Source organism: Sarcophilus harrisii, chromosome 4 (assembly GCF_902635505.1).
Source record: "Sarcophilus harrisii chromosome 4, mSarHar1.11, whole genome shotgun sequence".
Classification (NCBI taxonomy): domain Eukaryota; kingdom Metazoa; phylum Chordata; class Mammalia; order Dasyuromorphia; family Dasyuridae; genus Sarcophilus; species Sarcophilus harrisii.
The window spans coordinates 410,925,855-410,934,988 of record NC_045429.1 but is presented as its reverse complement, the minus strand read 5'-3'; positions in this window follow the sequence as shown (position 1 = coordinate 410,934,988).

The following is a 9,134-nucleotide window of genomic DNA, read 5'->3' as shown; positions in this document are numbered from 1 at the left end:
TAAGCAGCTGGGTGGTAGGGGGGGAGGGGGGAAACTCTCTCATGGTCATGAGTTCAAATCTGGCCTCAGACACCTGATACATCACTTAACCCCCAGTTCCTCATTTGTAAAATGAGCTGGAAAAGGAAATGGCAAAAGGCTGCTCTTTGCCAAGAAAACCCCAAATGGGGCCACCCTGATTTCAGCACCCATTAAAAAATATTCACACGTGTCCAATTCTTCTCGGCCCTTTTAGTCATTCTGGAATGAAAGAATAGGGTAAAATGACTTAAAATTCCAGATTTGAATTGTGCCAGAATGTGATACAGAATGCACAGATACAAAGATAAAAATGGAAACTATCTAGCAGCTTACGGTCTATTTGGGAGATGTGTTCTTGACAGGGAAGCAAAAAAATAAATGCAAAGTGATTTTTTTTTGTGGGGGAGGCTAATAATTCAGCAAATCAATTTTGGATTTTTTAAATGTCTACTTGCATCCTTTCAGTGTGGGTAGAAGGCCTTCAGCCTCCATGACAGACTTTTGGGAAGACCTGGATGAAATTTGAGCAAGATGGGCAGGTATGGATGGGTTGCTATCCATCTGTATGTTGAAGGATACTCCTGAATGGATGAGATCACAGATCCCTTTGAGTATATGCTAGGCACTGGAGATATAAAGGCCGGAGTAAAATAGTCCCTAGGAGCTTATGTTCTAAACAAGAGACACAATATGTACTACACACAAATCAAATGTAGCAGCTGGGATACTGGGAAAGGCTTGAACTTAGTTTTTTTTTTTTTTTTTTAAATATATTATAGCTTTTTATTTACAAGTTATATGCGTGGGTAATTTTACAGAATTGACAATTGCAAAACCTTTTGTTCCAATTTTTCCCTTCCTTCCTCCCACCCCCTCCCCCAGATGGTAGGTTGACCAATACATGTTAAATATGTTAAAGTATAAATTAAATACAATATTAGTATACATGTCCAAACAGTTATTTTGCTGCACAAAAAGAATCAGACTTTGAAATAGTGTATAATTAGCCTGTGAAGGAAATAAAAAATGCAGGCAGACAAAAATATAGGGATTGGGAATTCAATGTAATGATTTTTAGTCATCTCCCAGAGTTCTTTTGCTGGGTGTAGCCAGTTCAATTCATTACTGCTCTATTGGAACTGATTTGGTTCATCTTGTTGTTGAAGAGGGCCACGTCCATCAGAATTGATCATCATATAGTATTGTTGTTGAACTATATAATGATCATGTAAGTCTCTCTAGGCCTTTCTGAAATCATCCTGTTGGTCATTTCTTACACAACAATAACATTCCATAATATTCATATACCACAATTTATTCAGCCATTCTCCAACTGATGGGCATCCACTCAGTTTCCAGTTTCTGGCCACTACAAAGAGACCTGCCACAAACATTCTTGCACATACAGGCCCCTTTCCCTTCTTTATAATCTCTTTGGGATATAAGACCAGTAGTAACACTGCTGGATCAAAGGGTATTTCCAACTTTTTGAGCATAGTTCCAAATTTTGAGCTGAGTTTTAACAAAAAGTAGGGATTCTAAGAAGCAGAGGAACAAACATTTCAGGTATGGAGGAGTGAATGCAACAATCATATTTTAAGATCAGGTCCACTCTGTGAGAAATGAATGGGCATTTATTTGGTTAAATCATTCAATTTGATTGAATAATTCAAAGTGAAAATTGAATTGGAGAGATGAAATAAATTAGAAAATTGAAATCCATAAGGATATCAAAGAATAATCAAGGGTAGAAGTTAGTTATCTTCCCCCAAAAGAATATAAGCTCTTTGGGGGCAGTGACTGACTTGTAAGTGGGGGTGGCCTGAGAATTTTTTTGTTCTTTCCCTTAATTCTCCACTGTTATCTTCTTCCTAGAATGAAAGCTCCTGGAGATGTAGAGATTCATGTTCTGTAACTTCTGTAACGTCCAATTAAAGGGAATCAGGGAGGGAGTTGTGCCTCAGGATTGGAAATAAAATGCTGCCTTTGGAGTTTCAAAGGTGTGTCTACCTTACCTAGGCACCCATTCTTGTAAGAATGTAAAATTAATCTTTCCTGCATTCATCAGTGAAGACAGTGGAGTTTTTGATAAGATATTTTGTTTCTTCTAACTCTCTACTCTCCATACTTTTCCATTCCTTCCCTACACCACAGCCCCCTCCTCTGGCAGAGGAACTTCCATTTGAGTACCCAGACCAATCGTGTTTACTTAAAACCCTGTTCTGCTTCTGACTTTCTTGACTTTTCCATCTCTATCCTTCTCATCATTTTCTTTACTCTCCACTGCTTTTCTTCCCTTATGTATGTTGTTTTTTCCATTAGGATTTATGCTTCTTGAAGTACTGCCTTTTTTGTTTGTTTTTGTATTTCTAGCATTTAGCATAGTTCCCAGTGCTCTTATCTATGGGTAAAATTGTTGGTGCTAGAATAAAAATCAGAATCAGAAATTTAGGAATCAATGAGGGTTTATTGAATTGGGTTTATCAAACAAGAAGCTCTACCCATAGGGCAGAGACTCCCTAAGGAACAAAAGGACAAATATTATTACATAAAATTCAATTAGACAGGGGGTAAATTCGATATAAGATACCTCTTGATTGGATAGGGTTGTTGCTGAAGGTTTGGGGTTAAGATTAGGGATGTATAAATGGAAAAGGCAATTGTTTGAATTGGTTATTTCTAGTAACTTGACCCTAATAGGACCATTTTGGATACTTGATGTTTCAACCCTAAGAGAGGTTATTAGCAAGGTTATTATCAGGGGCTGCAGTACAAATAGGGTTAGTAACAAGAAAAAGGAATTGCAAACAAAATGGAGTTACTTTACTTTTCTTGATTACCCCACACATCATAACGCTTTCTGTTTCTCTTTTTGTCTCTTCCTATCTTATCTATCATCTATCATCCATCCATCCATCTATCTATCCATCTATCTAAACCTATCCATCCATCCATTTAGTTAGCTAGCTGATGATGGAAAGATGTGTGAGTGTCCAATATGCCTGGACCACAGAATAGGTAAAGTATTGTATAGGAAAGCTGTAAAGAAAGGATGGGGTCAGCATGTGAAGAGTTAAATGCCAAATAAGAGATTATTTTTGATCCTAAAAGCAAAAGGGAGCCAGTGGAATTAATTCAATAAGTGAGTAACATGGTTAAAACTGTACATTAGGAAAATCACTTTGGTAAAAAGGCAGAGTGACCAATTAGGAAATTATAGCAGATGGTGATGGCCTGAACCATGGTGGGAACTGTGTGAATAAAGAGGTGGCGGCATGTGCCAAAGATAAAAACAAAAAGATTTAGCAATTGATGAAACATGTAAAAAAAAATGATGAGCCAAGGAAGAAATCAAAGTTGCAAATCTGGGTGACTAAAAGAATAATGATATCTTTTTAAAAATAGTATTTTATTTTTTAATTTTTTCCCCAATTATAATATAAGACAAATTTTAACTTTCATTTAAATTTTTTTTGAGTTCTAAATTTTCTTCTAAGCAATTTGATATGGATTATATGTGTGCAGTCATGTAAAACATATTTCCATATTAGTCGTGATATGAAAGAAACCCCCAAGGAAAAAGAAACATACCAAAAAAAGGTGAAAATAGTATTCTTTCATCTGCATTCAGAGTTTATCAGTTCTTTCTCTGGATATGGATAGCATTTTTCATCAAAAGTCCTTTGTATTTGCCTTGGATCATTGTGATGATGGGAATAGCTAAGTTATTGATAGTTGACCATCATACAACGTTGCTTTTTATTATACAGTGTTCTCCTGGTTCTGCTCACTTCACTTTGCATCAGTTCATGTAAGTCTTTTCAGGTTTTTCTATAAATCTACTTGCTCATCATTTCCACTAGCACTTATAACACATTCCTTACAGTATTATATTACATTCATATGCCACAACTTGTCCAGCCATTCTCCAGTTGATGGCTATCCCCTCAATTTCCAATTCTGTACTACATAAAAAGAGCTGATATAAATATTTTTGTAAAAGTAGATCATTTTCCCTTTTAAAAAAATCTCCTTAGATACAGTGGTTAAAGCTGGATCAAAGAATAAGAACAATTTGATTGCACTTTGGGCATAGTTATAAATTACTCTCTTCTATGGTTGGATCAGTTTACAACTTCACCAACAAAGCATTAGTGTCCCAATTTTCCCATATCCCCTGCAACATTATTTTTTCCTAGTCAATTTGGGTGGTATCTCAGAATTGTTTTAATTTGCATTTCTCTAATTAATGACTTAGAACATTTTTTATATCACTAAATCTAAAATCTAAAAAATCTAAAAAATGGCTTGCTCATATATTTTATCAATTGGGGAATGACTTGTAGATAAGGAATGGCATCTTTAATGGAAATGGAGGAGTGTTTTTGGAAATTAATTTTGTTTTTGAAATGAATTATTTAAGACATCCAATCATACTAGGCAATCCTAGAGGAAAAAGGAGAGCAATATTGGAATTCTGTAGAAAGATAGAAGTTAGCTGCAAAATTCACAGAATCATCTAAGGAGACATGCAAATCATTCGTGGCTCTCAAGACTGGCCAAACTAAAGGTCCCGGGCCCTTGGTCTTTGGGCAAGGATTGCCTCTGAGTGAATGTAAATAGCAATTAATTTTAATTTGGCCAGAAACAGAGGGTCTTCCCCTCCCAGATAATTACTTTTTTTTTTTTTTGACCAGGTAAGAAAGGCCACTCTTTGACATAGTTCTTTCTTACCTACTCTTAATCACTAAATGCGCCTCCAATAATCCTAATCGGTATCTGGCCCCTGGACTCAGATGACTCCAAAGAAAGTGAGGTAGGCAATCTTGCACAGCCCTCCCTCTCTCAAATCCAGTTTGTATATTATGGCATCATCTCCCTGATGTCATGATCCTTTTTGAGAAGGAAAGATAAACAAATATTTGTACCCATGTTGGTCTTCTTTAATGTGGGGTTGGAAGGGAGGAAGAGAGGGAGATAACTCAGAACTCAAATGTAACAAAGTAAATTTTTTTTTAAAAAGCATAGACTTGTTCCCCTTGAATGTTTATTTCCCATCATCAGGTCTTTGCACAGACTGTTCCCTATGTCTGAAAAGCATTCCCTCTTCACCTTAGAGAATCTTTCAAAGCTCAACTCAAGTATCACCTTCTACAAGAAATCTCTCTTGATTACAGGGTTCATTTGTCCCCACCCACCGAGATATTCTTTTGAATATAATTTCTGTACACATATAGTTTCTTCACAATAGAATATAAGCTACTTGAAGGCGGGAAACATTTTGGTTTTGGTTTTGTACACATAGTGCTTCACACAGTGCCCAACATACAGAAGGCACTTAAATGATTGTTGACAAACTACCACAAAATTGAATTATGTGTAATTAAAATGAATGAGCTGAGTCCCTAAGAGAGAAAAAAAATGCATCTTTCTCCTTTTGTAGGAGATGTGGGTGTGGAATGTTTCAAATACTATTTGTGTGTGTTTTTGTGTGTATATGTATATATGTATGTGTGTATACACACATACATATATACATTCATACACATTAAATATGGTATATAAACATATATACACATTAAATCGTATATATAAATATCGAAATATATATCAATATATCTGTCATATATCATTTTGATTTATCTACATTATATATAATTTTGATATATATGTATATGTGTATGTGTATGTATATGTGTATATATAATACACACATACACATTAAAAAATACATATAGAGGATGCCAGTGGATTTTTCTCCATTAACCAGGGAAGGTTTAATGAGGAGGGAAGTGTCATTTGGAAATGTGATATAAAAGCAAGTCAACAAGCATTTATTAAGCATATACTAAGTGCCAAGAACCAGGCTAAGTGCTTTGGATATAAAGGCAAAGCCCTCTGCTTCTCTCCACTCCCCCTCAAAAAAAAAAATCCAGTCCAGGCTTTCAAGGATCTTCATCTCTTAAAGGAGACAACATGCAAACAGCTATGTACAAACAAGTCACATTCAGGATAAATTGGAGATAAAAATGAACGCCCTCAATTTTTACAGTGAAGAATGAAATGAAATCCTCTGCTAAAAGAAATGTGGGAAGAGGATGATTTGGTAAACTACATGATCTCTATTTCTTCACCCATTGCCCACTATTAGCCACAAGTAGGTCATAGAGCACTACTCCATTTACAATTCTCAAACTAAGTCTACCAATACCATTAATTCCACCTACTTACAACCTGTTTGCCCTTCTCTCCGCACAGGCTCTGCCAAAGGGCCCTGAGCCATAGAATCACTTGGCATGTGACTGCTTGCAGAGAAGCTTACAAAGGGGGTCTGTCTGGACCTGCCCCCCTCGAATTGAGTTTGCTTAAGGTATTAGTGTTTAAACTTAATGGCAAACAAGTGCAGAGAGAAGTAATCCTTGAGTCAAAGATGTGGTAAGGCAGGGAATACAAGATATTCCTGCAACTCCGCCCAAATCATTGGTAGGCTGAATTACAGGGCTGAATAAAATGATTTCTTGGGATGATTCTCCAAGTGATTTGCAACAAAGCCCAAGTTGTGTCCAATAATTACAGCAGTTAAATCTCAAAACATCTACTATTCCCTACTGTGAGATATCTGGACTAGCTAGCCCCTTTAGAATCCAGATGGACTAGAGCTGGGGAACTAGATTCAAAATTGTTTTTGACTTTTCAAAAGGCTTTCTCTTAAAGCCTCAGATTTTTTTTTCCAGATCTTTCCTTTTATTTCCAAAAGCTCTCCACTACCTCCCCCAAGTACCAATATGGTACTTGGTACAGTCTGTGCTTAAGAAATAATCAGTTTATCTATTTCACAGTGTGGTTTTGGGGAAAATAGCTTCCAGTTTCAAGTATTATATAAAGTGGGTTGATTCTGGAGAGCGATTTGGAACTACGCTCAGAAAGTTATCAAACTGTACATACCCTTTGATCCAACAGTGTTACTACTGCACTTATATACCAATGAGATCTCAAAGAAGGGAAAGGGACCCATGTGCAAAAATGTTTGTGGCAGCCCTTTTTGTAGTGGCCAGAAACTGGAAACTGCCCATCAATTGGAGAATGGCTGAACAAATTGTGCTACATGAATGTTATGGAATATTATTGTTCTGTAAGAAATGACCAACAGGATGATTTCAGAGAGGTCTGGAGAGATTTACATGTCCTGATGTTAAGTGAAACGAGAAGAACCAGGAGATCATTATACACTTCAACAACAATGATATATGCTGATCAATTCTGTCGGACTCTAACAATGAAATGATTCAAACCAGTTCCCCAACTGTTCAGTAATGAAGATAATCAGCTACACCCAGAGAGCGAACTAGGGGAAATGAATGCGGACCACAATATAGCATTTCCACTCTTTCTCTTGTTTGCATTTTTGTTTTCCCTCTCAAGTTTTTTTTTAACTTTCTTTATAGATCCAATTTTTCTTATGCAGCAAGATAGCTGTGTAAATATGTATACATATATTGTATTTAACATATACTTTAACATTTTTAACATGTATTGGACTACCTACCATCTAGGGAGGGGTGGGGGGAAGGAGGGAAAAAATTGAAACAGAAGGTTTTAAAAAGATCAATGTTGAAAAATTCCCCTGCATATGTTTTGTAAATAAAAAGCTATAAAATCAATAAATTTTGTGATACATCATGCTCACTTTTGTTAAAATCCTAAAAAAAATTGACTTTTTCTTAACAAAATAGTATATATCCAAAAAAAATAAAGTGGAGGGAGTTTCCCTAGACCAATCTGACATAAAGGCAGCCATGTAATGAAGCTGGATAATTGAAAAACCACAAAAATCTTGATTGCTCCTAACATCTCATTTCTTAGTTCCCTTTGCTTGAATCTCTCTTCTCAGCTTATCTGGGTTATCCTTGGCTTATCTTGGATCTAGTGGTATGTAGAAGGATCAGGAGCAATGGTAGGTTTTTAAAATGTATTGATATATTTTGTTTGGACTCCACAGTCATCTCTTACTAACCTTTACGACCTCCCACTCCCATCCCTTAAAGTTAAGCAAAGTCATCTAATAGTGATTGCAACCATTGGCACAATTGTTGGTTCCATTCTTACAGAAAGTTAAAATGTTAATAATTAACAGAGAGGTGTTTTAATATCATTCATCTAGAACCAACATTTAGCCCATGTAGTTTCTTTCTGGTGTTTTTACTTCTGGCATCTTTATCATGGAACACTACTAGAACAACATTTGTGCTAGAACTTTCAAAATAAAACTCTTTTAAGTTTTCAACTTTGGTAAAGTTCCTGGGGGAGGACAGTGTAGAAACAGGAAAACCTGGTTGTCTGAGTAGTTACAATTAATCTGTCATTAGTTTTTTATATACATGCATTCTGTGAGCCACTTCATACTAATTATTTTTATTGCATTTGTGGATGTCCTCCATTCACATATATCCCATGCTTCCTTACACTTCCATATTTTTGTTCATGCCATTAATTAAGTCTAGAATGGCCACTTCAATATTTGCACTTGAAATCTAATCTATAGACTTCAAGACTTAATTGCCACTTGCTGCATGATGGTTTCTTTCATATTCCCTCTCCCACTCTTCCTAATCTTTTCCTCTGAATTCTCAAAGTACTTTTTACTTCTTTTATGCACTAATATTTTGTGGTTTAGAATATAACTGCAATAATGTAATTTCAAAGTGGCCAATTCCTCCCTGCCCCTTCTAATCTTGTTAAGTGAAATTTAATGCTATTCTGCTTGTCGATAGCATGGTCCTAGAGAAGGAGCACTGAGCCATAAGACCAGAGTTTTAATTATGGCACCATCACTTTTCAGTTTCCCTATTTTTAAAATAAGGGGAGAGGTATATACTAGACTAAAGCTTCTTAAAAACTGTGGTTTACAATACCCTATGGTGTTGTGTGAATGTGGGAATTGTGAAATGATTATCAGTAAATGTTTGATTTCTTTACCTGTTTTATATACCTATATGCCCAGGATTGAATAAAAATTTCTCAGGTGAAAAGGGGTCATAAGTAGAAAAAGTTTGTACTTGAGGACCTCCGAGTTCCCTTCCAGGTCTAAATCTATGATTCTATGACTTAGGCCA